At 39.1% G+C, this 15,692-nt stretch overlaps 1 protein-coding gene across 2 annotated transcripts in view; it reads right to left on the reverse strand.

Annotated features, from left to right (window-relative positions):
- TULP4 (TUB like protein 4) overlaps positions 1–14,710 on the reverse strand; it is a 151,661-nt gene extending 136,951 nt beyond the window's left edge. The window contains exon 1 of one of the 2 annotated variants that reach the window (XM_014892742.2): positions 14,660–14,710. The gene's annotated coding sequence lies outside the window, so the exon portion shown is untranslated. The other variant, XM_088161675.1, reaches the window with a different exon arrangement.
- Between the last annotated feature and the right edge of the window lie 982 nt (positions 14,711–15,692).

Consider the following 15,692-nt stretch of genomic DNA (forward strand, 5'->3'; position numbering starts at 1 on the left):
ATAAACTCCCCTCCCCCAAAAAAGGAGTATTTTAAAGGATTGCATTTTAGGATTATCTTACAAACTCACAATGGTATCAAGTTGCTTTCAAAGGAAACTAGAATTCCATTTAGAGAAACCCAAGGTTTACAAGATTTAGAGAATGTTACTAATAAAATTACACACTAGATGTTTTGGATTCATATTAATCATGTTTTTCATTGTAAATCAATTTGGTTTTTAATAAAAGGAAGAATTACCTTTAGCTTCTGACCCGAGGTGACTTTCTAGATGCTGAATTACTGCATCAGTAGAAATAGCTGATCTCAACATCAAATTTCTTTTTTTTTTACATTTTCTAAGAAGAAAACAATCCTTTTCAGTTTCTCCTTGAAAAAAAGCCTGACATAAACTATACTGAAATAAACACAATTTTTCCTCTATGCCTGAAGAAAATCTGTTGCAAGCTAATCTGCCTCTTCAGTAAACTGAAACCAGTTATTTACCCAGAAGTTTCCTTCATTTTAGTGATCTGTGGCACTTTTAAAACCTCAGCAAAAACATTTAAGCAATACATACTCACATTATTTATTATTAAAGCTATTTTATTTCAATTTGACAAGTTTTATGAAAGGCTAAATTTACTACAATAGACTAAGACAAAAAGTCCTACTTTAAAATAGTATATTTTTATATTCATCTTCAGCCACCCTGTAAATGTTCTCTAAGACAGCATAGCGAAAAAAGACTTGGCAATGCTATTGAGATTCATTACAGATCCATGCCTGCACTTCCATCATAACACAAAAAGGTCCCAAATCTCAGTTGAAAAGCTAATAATGAAGATAAACCAAGCTAAAAAGCCAAATTCTAAAGTGAATTGCATGACGTACAGGCACGCCCTCTCATCTAACCATTCAGCAGTAGACCTGTGATAGTCTCTACCAGGTACAGCAGGAGAAGATAGAGTAAAAGGAGAAAGCCAGACTTTAACACATTTTGTCTGTTTTACAGACAAAAATAAAAATAAATCCCTTTGGATGCATTAGTTTTATTTACTAAAAGCTTCAGGGAAAAACAGTGTCTTCATAATTCCAATCTCAACATCCACAAGATTTCAGATGGATGAATATGGCACGAACAATGCATCTATCCAGTTCATAACAGAGCTATGCAGAAATGTGCATTTCTACTTCCCCTCATTCAAGGCCACCTACTTACGCACATGACAAGAAAAATTGCAATGGGTATTTGCCAAACTGTGCAGTGTCATATGGCAGCAGTGAGGCAATCTTTAGAAACTGGCTCCAATCACACCAGTGGCTGATCTGCTCCCCTCCAGCTGCGACATCAGGTCAAGATAAACAGTACCCCAGTCATGCAGCTGATGGCAGAGCTAGAGGGAATCCCTCTAAGAGGAAAGCAAAGATAAAAGGAACAAGTTTCCTTGGGGAAAATGGGATGAATTAAGGTCATACTGAAAAGAGGCAGGTGGTCCATAAGGAAAAAAGAGTACCAGATTAACACGTGCAAGTCATGTAGTTTTATTTTGAAGTCACAATGCTAAAGTTCTTGGCCAAAAGGCTCAAATCAGACTTCAGGCACGGTATCAATTACCCAGACTGAGTAAAGAGGCCAAGAGTCTGTACACATATATTACAGCATCATCAGCCATAAACTAGTACAAGGGGTGTTTAATTAGTTAAGCAGGAAAGGACGGAAGGAAATATGAGAATCTGTGTCCTTCAGACTAGTAATAATGTTTGTAAGACACTTTTACACTCAAAAAAACCCCAAAACAAAACAAAACAAAAAAAACGAAAACCAAACACCCAAACTATACAAAACCAAAGTTACTGATGCCTTTATTTTTGTCAGCATGATAATGAAATGCTACATTATTTGACATGAGAAATTACATGTTCATAATATCCAGTATGCAAGACAATCCTGTCTCCATGAATCAGACACTAAGTCCACATAGGGAGATAGGACTGTTTTATTTTAAAAACAATGTACAATCAGCAATTAAGCAAAAGAGAGGAAAATGCTGCAGAAAAATGTAGGAGGGCAGTGATTCCCTTCATATTATTCCCCTAAAGATTCAAATTATAGAAATATATAATAGATGTTTGCCTTAAAAAAAAATATATAGATTGAATACTCCTGGGAGAAGAGTGTTACCCTCATGCTGGATTCTTTCCAGACATATTTTTGGCCACTACTGTAACCACAAAACATGGCTGGGGAAACAGGATAGGACATGCAAAAATACCTCTCTGACAACCAATACATCTGTCTCAACCCTAAACCTGTGTACCTTTGTTTCATTTTCATTTCTTCATGACACAAACAAGCAACCAAAAAAAAAAAAAAACAAACAAAAAACAAACAGCAATAGAAAGCAGAAGAAATCTTTCCAGTTGATCAAGGTCTAGGTTCAGCAATATATGTCTTTATATTCTCAAGGTATGAACTCACTATGATACCCTCCTGAATGTGGGTATCACCACAAAGAGTCAGGGCATTTGACCAAAGGATGTCACTACTACCCTATACACAACCAATTTCTATGACACAAAGGATCTACAAAGCATTGACAATCAACAATGCTTCTCTAGCTGAGAAAGCAAACTGCTGTGTGTCAGGCTTTCTACTGATATCATGCTAAGAAAGAGGCAGCTGTCCCAAGGCAGATTTAGACTTATCACCAGCATGAATCAGTAAAGATTTTGAATCTAGAGGGGGACAAAAAAAAGTTCAACACAGACTAAACAAACCTACTTAAGGAAAATCTGTCCACTTTGTTACTAAATACCAGAAAAATTCTGCAGAAGACACTGCATTTGAAAGAATGCTAGAGGAAATCATTCACAATTTGAAGTATCATGTTTATTAAGCCTCTGATCCTTCAAATAGTAGAGAGTATAGGACATCTCTATGCAGAGTCTGAAAACCTCAACATTAGAAGGCTGTGGCTTTCAGAGCAGTGCCTATATACCATTTTTTGTCTAAATACTGCTTTGTCCAGAGTTCTGGGCCTAAAATTTTCTAAAACAGTGAACAAAAGGTCTCTGGCTCTTAGTTCACAGCAAGTGTGCTGCAAAGTGCACTAGAGAACCTAACGCTGCCAAACAAGCTGCACACTGCTTTGAGGTTTTTTTGGTATGGTATCCAGCATCTTCCCCAACTTCTCCTACCTGTTATCACTTATTCTGCTTTAAAACAGACAGCTTTGAAACATCCTGCAAGAAAAGGTTGAAAGAGAAGACCTGCGTACTATGCTACAGGCCACCGAGCAAACATTACAGCCTAGAGAGCAAAAACCTTAACAGCATCACTTTGAGGATCTGTGCACACTATCATCCACATAGCCACAGGAGCCTGTCCTGAAAGAAAAACTAAAAAATGCAGAGGGGAAAAAGGAAGAAAAATTACAGTGCTATCATCTTTTGATGAATTTAAATCCCTGAGAGATCTCTGAATTTACTCAGCTACTCAAAGAAGACGAGTAAACCTGCAAAGACAAAGAATAAGTCCCTCAAAAAATAGAAAGAAAAAAGGATAGGTGAACAAGACGTGAACAAAGAGAGGTGACAAGCACCTCAAGGTGAGACACGCAGGAAGCTTCGCACCACAATTTGAGAAACATAGCGAGGAAAATTATCACAAAATAATGCGATTTTGTTCATTGCATTTTTCATGGCATGTTTCATTTGCTCAGGCAAATTTCTGAATAAACATTTGCACCAAAACCCATAAGCCACGAAAAAGGACCTTCTTGACTTTTCTTATTCCTCTCTGTGATCTGAGGAATTTTGTATTTGCCTCTTTGCCTGGAGTACAATTTTCTTCTTCACAAGGTCTCTGCCTATATCCAGATAGAAGAAAACAGCAGGCCTATTAAGAGTGGACTGTATGAGAGCAAGCCTCACACCCATATCATGAATTTACATCTTACAACCCCTGAAAAGAACACTAGTTTAATGTGACCACTGATCTTCACATATAATGCAAAGACAGTGCTGTGTGGAACTTCAGACTACATAACCCTAATGTTTCATTTTCATCTTAACATTGACATCGATAAATTATATTTTGCATATTGCATACTACACTGTCCAAAAATAAATCTGAGGCATAATAGCTGAGTCAAGTATTAAAGAAAATTGTAAAAGGAATTAGCAGTCTGTTCTCCAGAAACAATCTCAAACAGGTAGGCTAAGACTTTGCAACAAAAGAGCATCCCTGCTTTATTTGTATTGCTTGAGTAAATACAACCATTGCTAAAGGACTGTGAAAATGAAAACTCCCACAACCTTACATAAATATCTGCAGCCAAAAAGCATGTCTATGAATAAAGCTGAACACTCTACAGATATATTTTCTATTACATAGGGGAGAATAAAATGCACTAACCTTTTTTCACAAGTACATCCTTACCAATGAATGAGTGATAAAGACTTGTCACTGCTAACTCCCAAAACTCCCAACACACAGTATTCTAAGCTGTGGACCCTGTGATTCACTATCTGCTACAAACATGTGGAGGAATTTTTCAGTACAAGTGCACTTTAGTGGATATGTTAAAATACATGCCCTATGTGGAGATCTCATCCAGCCATGTACTTTTGCCATTATTAATATTTTAAAGCATTGTAACTTTTGCAATGTTGTTCTGGTGGTTTACAGACATTAAGTGATAAGCCAAGAGCTCACTGTCTCAAGAATTAACAAGAACACCAGGAAATAAGTAGTTGCATAACAGTATTTATAGTTTCACCTGTCCCATTTCAGGCCCCTCTCTTTCTGCAACCTTTTTAGTTTAAGGTGTACCTAGACTAGCCAGACTAGCCATCTTCAGTTGAATGAACATTTGGCTCAATTCCAATTACACTATGATTTCTTTTAACATGACCCTGATATTATGAACCCTTTATCCAGTGTCCTAGAAGAGCTCTACTAGTGTCAGTGATTATAAGAAAAGTAGTAAAACAGCAGTATTCCATTATACTGCTAAGTATAAGACAATTTAAGCATCTCAAGGCAATATAGAAATTTGTGGTAAAATTGAGAGAGAAGTACACTAGGAGAAGACTAGAAGTCTCCTAGTCTGCTGCTGTAGTCATCAACTAGTGCAAAAAAAAAAAAAAGAATTTAGGTGGTACTTTAGAACTGACATAGGTTGGCTTTGGTTTTTTTCTAAATCATCATTTCATCAGAACACTCATTCGAATGAGGATGCAATTGCTTTTTAAGTTGTTGTAGTCACATGGCAGCAGCTTCCTACAACCTACTTCACCTTTCCAACCACAGGACCCACTAGTAAACACTAAACAAGTTGAGGCAGAACCTCAAACACACTAGGAATTACTGGACTACTTGAGGTTATCTGAAGATAACCATGGCTTCCCTTACAGATACAATTCTGAAATCTGATCCAGAGGATGCATGCATTTATCTATTATGAAGGCCTGGAAAAGAAGCCAAAATTCCTGAGGATGTCTCAAATGAAGGTAAAACTCTGAATCTAAAATGAAGGAAAAACAGGGCAGAAAGCTTCTCTAAAAATAGATTGTGCTGTGCAGCCAAGTATGCCTGCATGCAATTGTTATTTATTTTTAAATTGGAGTACTTTTCCAGGTAGGTTTTTAGATCAGCTAACAGAATAAGGTGCTTTAAAACGAAACAAAAGAAACCCCCAAGATTTCTCTCCTGATCACATTTGCTATAAAAATGTAGAGGAAATCAGGAAGCAATAACAAAATGCAGTCTCTTGTCTGGCATTCCACAAAATCACAAAATTGTAAATTTCAATGAAGGCAAAGACAGTAACAATGCCACCAACATCCAGGAAATAAGATCCTAACTCTTAACCAGAAAGACTGGAAACAACTGTCCTAAACACTGAAAAATAATTTTACATCAAAAACATAACAAACAAACGAAAATACACACAAACAATACACCACACATGCCCCAAACTCACAGCCTAATTAAGAGCTCAACTGAAAGAACTCATGTACTCCTTAGTAGGCTCTCCAGTGCTTTCTCCATTAAACCTGCATCACCTCAAGCCTATTCTTATCAAGTGCTATCACCCCACATCTGGATGGGTGCACTTAAAGAAGTCATTAGGGAGAATCAAAACAGAAACAAAAATGAGCAATGTCAGCACTTAAGGATTTTCCACTCAGCCCTTCCACGCTAGTCCTGCCAGTGAAGAAGACAACCCAAACCTCTTAGGATACCCCAAGGCAAAAAAGTTATTCCAGAGCTTGAGCAGACATTAGGATCAGAAAGAAAGCCATGACATCTCAAGTCTCCACACCAACGAAACAAAGCAGAAGTCAATGTAAGTGAAAACAGACACTTGCACATCACTGTGGACACTCAGTCATGAGGCATGATACTTGTCAAAGCTGTGACACCACCACTGGAAGCAAATCAGTATGATCCAAGTCCTTACAACACATCTGTCCCATTATATCTTTCTTAACAAAAATGGACAACACGTAGCAAATCTCCTCCTGAAGGCACTACAAAAATTTTATTATCATTTCCCATACAAAGGTCATTTGATTGCTTTAGGAGAATTTTCATTAAGCAAATGCTGGCTATTTCTTGGTTTCTCTGTGAATTCTTGGATGATAAGGATGGACACAAATTCAAATCTAAAGCAGAGAACAAATTTTTCCTACTATTTCTGGAGCTTTAACAAGCAATACTATTTTAAAACTGCAAAAGCTTGTTCTGGCACCACAGCACCAGACAATCAAATCACAAATATTTTCTCTCCAAGCCACCAGAAATACTAAAGCAAACTTCAAAGGGAGAAAAGGAAGACAACTATCCAACCTTTGGAACATAAACTTTCTATGACAGAAACAAGACTGTACTGTTGCATCTCATGGAAATAGGAGACTATCTTTTATGAGATCTTGCAGCATTAATGGTCACTTTAAGCTCAGAACAACCACCATACATGTCATCTGCTTTCTGCATTAATAACTGCAAAACCAATCAATATAGTACTGAAAATGAAGCTGCATTGTAAGAATTTTCTTTACATGTCCTTCCTCAACTCCCAAGCTACAACATCGCCCTATTTTCCGTGGTCTCTCTTTTAAATCCTTGGAAGAGAGAGCAATTTCCAATTCCTTTATTAATAAAAGTAAGTACTAGTTTGTGGACGGGTTTCTGTTATTGACTTCTAATTCATAACAACTAAGGAAACAAAGTCTTCTGTAACTTCTTAATAGGATTTAAGAGATACCATGCAAAAGCCACAGCAGTCAGACTACAAAATCCTTTCTTTAAAAAGGTAATCGTGAATCCTACCTATAAGAGTCAATACGGTTATTAAATTCTCATACTGCTTCCCTTCACCCCGTTCCTGCACCTTCATCATCCCTCTGTCATCCAGGTATTGGTTATTTATCCATCAGATATTGGTATTTTTTGACAGAATATGTTTTCCTAAATGACACAGTCATCAATTTGCTACTGCAAAGTATATAATACACAATTCTTGTGATAATACGTGGATGAAATATGACTGTACACCTCATCTTTGCTGTTTTACTTAGGTCTTCTCTCCATGTCCATCTCCTCTGCAGAAGAACATAACAGCACCTCTCTAATCAGACTTGCAGCATGTAGGCTGAGGAGTTTTTCAGGCGGTGCTGCCACTGTATTTACCCAGCATGAGCCCCTGAGGCCTCTGGGAGGGAGGACTAATACTGTACATGCATACTCCTAGCACAAGTACGAAGCTCAAATTATACTTTTTTTACATAGTATAGTTTCCTCAATCTTATTACAGGTCAAGCGAGCAGACTTTCAAATTCAAAAATTCTCTTTGCAACACTGGGAAATAACTTATATTGGATTTAATATGTGTTCCATAGGGTTATTCTACTGGTAGAAAGGAAGACAGACTGTCTCCTCAGTGGGCTGGCAAAATCTGGAAGGAATCCACCTCTAAAAGGTCTGTAACTGAGAAAAAGAGTACTTAATCCTATGATTTGTATTTGCTTTTAATGCAACCCTCTTGCTGCAGCAAAGCTTTGGCTGTTGAGAGAAAACAGACTAATTCTTGCTCCTAGTGTTGTTACAATTCACAAAAAGACTTCATATAGGTATCTTTAGAAGAACTTTCCCCCAATGCTTTAATCTATTTTTAATCTATTTTATATCTTCATCTCCATTTTGGAAAAACAGCAAATGGTTCCAAACTGCATACCTGTAACATGAGCTGGTTTAATTTTATCCCTTGATCATTCATGCAAGTTAGCAGATTTTCACTGCATAGCTTCCAATGTCAATATAAAATACAAATGCATTTATTTAAATCTCTCCTAGAATTCAAATACTTTAATTGCTTTAGCTAGTTGAATTCATAAACACTTACTGGAGACATTTTCTGATGACAAATTAAAAACCATAAATATAATGTATGTGCCATAAAGGATCCTTTGCCTTAAGCATCAAACATTACTAAAGATCTTCTAACAAACCCTATCAGATAAGAGAAGGAAGAAGAAATCCAAACCAGGGATAAGTCCGCATCAAATTAGAAAAGTCCTCAACAGACTCCAGCCCAATCCAAGTTTGGAAATGCAAATCAAACCCATTTGACTTATATCATCATTTCTTTACAGATGAAGTGAATGTTCCTGTACTGACCATAGGAAAGAACCATTTAATTTACATATTGTTCTGTTTCCAAATGATTCAGGAAAGTCTTTTTTCTTTTAATGACTAATGGGACAAATATGGATATAATACTACACTATATTCTACTATGCAACTACAGAAAGCTCTACTAAAACCTCAATCAAAACTTTCTTCAATCTTATGAACTTTGCAATTACTTTCCACAGGCCAGATTTTTATGCTCACGATGTTTTTACAGATAGAATTCATATGCAGTAGATATGAACCCCATAGTCTTTACAAAAAGATACATTGCTAAGAGCAAAACTCACTATAAGCATTTCTCAGGTTCCATGTTAAAATGAATGCAAAGCATAAATAAACTGGACTTTACTCAAAGTGAAAAGAACTTTTATGAAGAGTCCTTTCTTTATATTTCGCAGTAAACAGGAATTTGCATACAAGGCCTGACATTCCCTATGTGTTCCACATCAAGCACTCAACTTTATCCAAAGAAGTTTCTTATCAAATTTTACAAATTAAAAATAACATGGTTTTACATCAAGCAAATTAAAGGAGAGGAGGAATGTAACTCTTAAGCTGGCAATAGACAAACTAAAAATGGACACTTTAAACTTTTGTAATTCTTGTCACAGGATGCTGCAGATGCTAAAGCTATCAAGGGTTCAAAAAAAATGGCATAAATTCACCATAACTATTAAAACCCAAATGATTAAATACCATCTGCTCACAGACCCCTAAACTGCACTCTGCTAGAAACCAGTGACACTTCCCTTCAGACACTCAGCTATTTGCATACCCTATCATACTCTGCCCTGGGCATCTGCTACCATTCACTGTTAAAAACAAGATACTGATGTAGAAACGCCTCTGGTCTGAGCTGACATGCCATTCATAGGTCCATATTTTTGTGCCTGGGAAAAAAAAACATACAGTATCTAAAGCTGGTTAAACACCTACACTGTTCAAGTCCCTCATTTCCAAACACTATGTAGGGCACTTGTATGGCAGCCAAGATATTTATATAGTAACAGTTCTTAATATACTTACATGAATCGTGAGAGCTGGGGAAGACACCACAGGTATAGAACTCTTCCTCCTTCTCCCTTAGCTAAATTCACTCCTCCTTAAAAGTTTTGCTTAACACTTAAAATAGTTTTATGAGTAACGATTTTTCTATTTTTATACAACAGTAATTATTATCTGTACCCTCTGTGATCTGCAAGACAGGATTTGTGTAAGTCAATCTACCTTCTGTGTAATCAGATTTTAGACAGGTAGATCTCTAAGGTTGTGTTTCATTTTTGAGTTATTCACAACTGAAAAGTTTTCATAAAAGTCATCCCACCATTCCATTCGAATAGAGAGATATGTTCTTTATAAAGTAGAGACAGCAATAACATTGCTACTAATGCTTGGATGCTCAAAAGACCAAAGTTCCCATTGTATTAGATACTGCATCCAGAAGAGAATAAAAGTGAGAGTGCTTTCTCCCTCATTTAAGAATTTTGTTAGTTATGTTCTTTCTCCAACTAAAGAGTCTCCTGTGGACTATGATTCCATCACAATCACAGCAGGCAGTCAACCTTTGCTTTTCCCAATAACTTTATTTGCTACTTATCTCCAAAAACACTGTTCTATCATATTCTTGCTATATGTGCAGATGGATTCTTTTCTTGCATATTGTGTCCGACATTTATGGCTCCTTTTCGTGTCTTTTGTCTGCTTAAGTGGTGCCAGAGACCACTGGTAAAATATTTGCACCAATTCTCTTTAAATGGCTATGTGCATGGATTTGGCCACCTTTGAAATATACTGTTCAAACTAGTGAAACAAGAGATATACAAGGATTTTATTTAGAAAACAATTCAGCTGCTAGATATTAACTTTAACAAGTATTTCATGAGAAGAGTGTCTTCAAAGGAGAGAAATCTATTCCATGGCACGTACAAAGCAGAGGAGGAACTGATGGGATGGATTGATGTGAGTATTGAGAAATGCTAGATCTTTCTATTTTAATGGGAGAGTCAATCTTCAAGTGAATGTCTTGCAAAGAGTATTTTGCACTAGACGAGGATGTTGGAGATTAATTCAAGCCCAGGGCAGCAGGAAAGTGTATCAGCTGGGTCTATTAGCTCTCAAACTATGCAGAAGGCAACAAAGGGCCTCCACGCTAGACAATCCAGCTTTCCAATGGGAGGTTCTCCAGACTAGATTCGATCCATTATAGCTACCAAGGATATGTCACATAGCAGGGTAATACTGAGGCCTTTCATGGTGTGAACACAAAGTGAAAACTATTACTGTGAAACCATTTAAAAGATACTAAAGTTTTAAATACTGTCAAATGATGTAAACAAAGGCATTAGTTAAAAACTACAGAATAGAGAAACAATGGATCAAATAATAAAATCATGGATCAAAACAAGAGTCATACAAAAACAATGAGCACAGCAACAGGCAATTTCTTGAAACTGGACTTCTCAAAACATTTCCTCTTGGACCTTTTTCCAAATAATCCAAAACCACACAAATCTAAGTGAAATCTAGATGCAAGTTTGCCAACAAGAAGGCATTGTTTTACAGAGAGCCAGGTGAAATCACTGACTATACCTGCCCAACTTCTTACAAACATTTCATTACAGTAGCTAAGCCATTGGTCTCTTTAATAAAAGGTTTACAACTCAGATCTTATATTTCTTGATAGCATTACACTGTCTAGGAATACAGTTCCCATATTATTTTGCATATAGTACACTATACAGTTTTCAAATTCTAATCTTTCCATTATCAAATCTAATTAATTTCCTAACTTGTATTTTATCCCTAAAAAGACAATGATTTAATACATTACCTTGAATTAAAAAAAAAACCAACTATTTGTTCTATTTTGCCAACTATCAACCAAGCATAAGACCTCAAGTCCTAAGTAACTATGAAAATGCACCAATAATATAATTAGTAATAATCAACTGCACACCCAACTGACAGAGACAGTTGGAAAGCAACTTAAAAGATGCATACTTCATATCCCTAGCATCAGAAGTTGTTCTGCTACTAGATGCTTTACAAAAATGAGACACTGATGGTGACTCAAAAAAATCAAAGATTCTATACCATTTCTACCAGCTCTGCCATAGTAGAGACAAAGGAAACATATATGATATGAGGATGCTGGCCATGTAACTCGTTCATTCACATACACTTTTTTTTAATCCTGATTGGTATCAAGAGACATGGACAAACTCTCTGAGCAGTCAAGCTCCCTGGTAACTGAACTAGAGACGTGCACCATTAGTACCTGGATCACCTTAACAGAAGCTGTCCTGAAGCATTTTCTAACTCATCAATGAATTTAGTTAAGCCTTCAGCAAGGTTTCTTCTGACACTAGGAAGAGAAGTCTGTTTTCCACAAAGCATACACTTAGCTTCCAACACTGGCATGGAAGGTATGGTATGAAATTACCTCAGTCATCATTAAATGAAATAAAAATGCTACAACACAAACAGAAAGGTGAGCTTGTTGGGGTTTTATTGAAAAAAACATTAAATCAAAAAGTCTGATTTTATTATTAGACTTTCTTATAGCTATCATAGGCAGACAATGATCTCTTTATGAGCACTAGATAGCATGATAATAATTGCATGAAAAATAATTACACTGAATTATTTTGCAAGGTGCTTTGAGACCTATTAATGAAAAGCAATGCCAAAAGCTGTGTATTATAAGTATGCTTAATAATTACATAAAACAAGTACAACTTTTTCTAAAGGCTAGCTATAAACAAAACTGATTTTATTTGAAAGTTCAGCTGAATCCATCAATTTTTTGTGATAAAATGAATCAACTGCACTACAATACCTTTCTTGGTGCAAGTTCACAATAGAACCATTTACATCTATTCACTGCCTTACTGAAGAAAATAGGCTGAATATTTTAAATTGTCCATCATAGGATCAGTATAGTTCAACACGAGTAGGGTTTTCATAGAATAATGAAATGCGTTAAGGGTTTTACAGTAAACATCTGTTGACTAGGTGAGAAATCCAGTCTGTTGTCAGAAGCAGTGATGCAATGTACAAAAAAATTAATTCTCTTTCTATGAAAATCATTCATAACAGTTATAGTTGTCAGTTTTCTAGGCTATTTTTAATCTTATAAATAGTTGTCTATATATACTATCAACCCACTACCTCCTTTCAGCCCCCAAGAAACTGCTAATGACCTTCTTACAAAATTCCATTGGGGGCGTGGGGGAATATGCAGTTTTTTGAAATAGCTCTACTTTGCCTGACATTCACACTGCCTGTGAAAAATGAGGCCCACTCGTGCAAATGTTCCTTATAACAGCAACCAGGTTAGGAACAACTGGCATGAAGCTATTTCTTGAATTAGGATTACAGGACTGAGTTGATAGCTAGCATCCCCGGGGATCACCATGATTTTGCTCTTGTGGAAAAATCTCTGATGGTATCCTCAAAATAATTTTACCAGGAATCTTGATGCAATGAGACAACAATTTAAGTCTTTAAGCTTAAGTATAAACAGTTAAATATTACTGGTTCATATGATCATCTCCAAAGCTGTCAATGCTGTATTACGGTAAAACACTTGTTATTTTGATACAGCTCTTACTATACTTCATTTTATTAAACAGTTACTTTATGACTTAAATTTTGCAAATTAAATTACAATTTGCAAATTGTAAAAACAAACATTAAGAAACAATTTTTTTTTATTTACAGTTTTCATAGGTATAGAAAACATCCACTGAAAATACCCTTTACCTATTCAAAACACAGGATGTTGCTCATGAATCAGTAATCCTTGGACAGGCAAATTTAATCCTGGCAAAATGAAACTGCCTATGACAATAATATATTGTTAATTGTGTTTTCTTAAAGATAAACATTTTCTATTACGAGGTCTTTGTTTTGTTCTTGTTTGAAAAACAAGTATATCTAAGGCAAGGGCGAAAAAGGACTTTTAAATACAAAAACATCACATTTGACTCAGGCAATCCCTTAACCTCAAATTGCTGGAGGCCTGGCTGGTTTCCCAAAGAATCACAGCACGCTCACCCTGTTGTTACGGTGTTTTCCAAGCATCTGCTATGTGCCACTTGCAGAAACGGCAATCCAAACAAGCCAGACCTTTGATCTCACCCCATACAGCTGATTTTAATTGTCTGTTCTAACAGTCTCAGTCAAATTTAAGCACTGAACTGCTAAGCGATTCCTGCACTTTTTCGGAAACCTTTAGGAAGCCAAGGTGCTGGAACACGTTCGCACACAGACGCTTACAGAAAGGCACGGCGAGAAGACACAACACAAAGAATGCGAAGGAGTTGCGCTCCAGAGGCGGATCTGTGCTCATCGCAGGGCACGACTCCGAACCGTGCGCCCCCCGCCGCCCCCCACCCCGCTAAGGCGGGGGCACGGGGGGAACGTAGCGGGAGGAGAAAAAAATAGACGAGAAAGACAAAAATATTTACAAATGGCAGCGCTACGGGCGGTGCACGGAGGGTCACAGGTGATGCCGGAGCCAGCGCTTCCCTCCCCGCAGCCGCCCGGGGCTCCCGGACCCCTCGGGCCCGGAGCCGCAGGTGTAAGGGAAGGACGGGGGCTCCAGGCAGCCTCCTGCCCGAGATCCCAAGGCTCATCCCGGCCGGTGCCCGCCGGGCGCGGGGAAACGCGGCGGGAAGGACGCGGCTCGCGGCACACGGCGGACGCGCACGTCCCGGCGGCGCACCGGGACCCCCCCGTCCCCGGGGAGAGAGACCGCCCCGCCGCCGGCCGGCGCCCACCGGAACAAAAGGAAAACAGCCCCGGAGCCGCCCGCGGCCCCGCACAGCGCCCGGCCCATCCCGCCCCACCTCCCGCACTCACCTCGGCGCGGCAGCGGAGCGGGCGGCGGCCACTCGCGCCCGCGGGCTCCCTCCCTCCCGCTCCCTGTTTCCCTCCCTCCTTCCCTGCCCGCCCTCCCGGCTCTGTCTCTCACCGCTCCCGGAGCGGCGGCGGCGGCGGCTGGGCCCGGCTCCCCCGCCACGTGACCCCGCCACGTGACCGCCGCCCTGCCCGGCCCGGCTCCGCCCCCGCCGCCCGCCGGGATGGGCCCGCCAGGGTGCGGGGCTGGCCCACAAACCCGGGCCCCGGCCGGGCCGGGCCACGGCGGGGACACACCGCAGAGCGCCCTGGGAACCGCTCGTCTGACGGGAACGGCCGCAGCACGTCCCTGTGCCCACCCTGCGCCTCACCGCCCCGACCGCCCGCTGGAGCAGGAATCACAATAGCGGGCGTGATGTGACAACAAAGCGCTGAGAGCGGGCGTACCCCGCCGGCCTTCAGTGCTCAGAGAGAAGGAAAGTAAGTTGGTGCCAAGATCTGGGGCATCGAACCCCATCGTGTACTTCATGCATCTCTGTGCAAGAATCACAAGCGCTATATTCCTGCATTTTTTGACTCACACCAAACGCCACAGCGAGCGAAAATTAACTGTGCTGACCAGTGTTCCATGCTAAGCATAACCTTTGCTACCAGAAAATAATGCTTTGAGTAGTGGGTCAAGGGGGTGACATGTCAGAGAGGATGCCTTTATCCTTCAAACTTGGAAATTCAGGATACAATCCAGAGATACCAACACTACAAGACCTGCGGGAGTCTCAGTAAAAACTAACTCTGACGCTGTATTCTGGTATCACATTCAATGCACATTCACTTTCTTCAGAAAGAAGCAACAAAAGGCCTGAACATAAAAGGTGTGAAGCACTCAGTAATTTAAGGAAACCAGGAACAAACTGCAATTATCAGTTGCAGAAAAGCCATCAAAGGAATAGTACATGGGGACGAGGAAGTGAAAAGGCCCTATCCCCTGCTGGCTTTAGTAATCAAAACTTACAGACCATTTCAGAAACTAAAAAGGTAAATATTTTTCACACCACTGTCCAGTGCTCCATAAGGACTTTATCTTACAACCTATAGCAAGAAGGGGCCAAACTTTGTGCCAGAGGACCAGCTACATGTGCAAAAATATG

This window comes from Sturnus vulgaris, chromosome 3 (assembly GCF_052056855.1).
Source record: "Sturnus vulgaris isolate bStuVul1 chromosome 3, bStuVul1.hap1, whole genome shotgun sequence".
NCBI lineage: Eukaryota > Metazoa > Chordata > Aves > Passeriformes > Sturnidae > Sturnus > Sturnus vulgaris.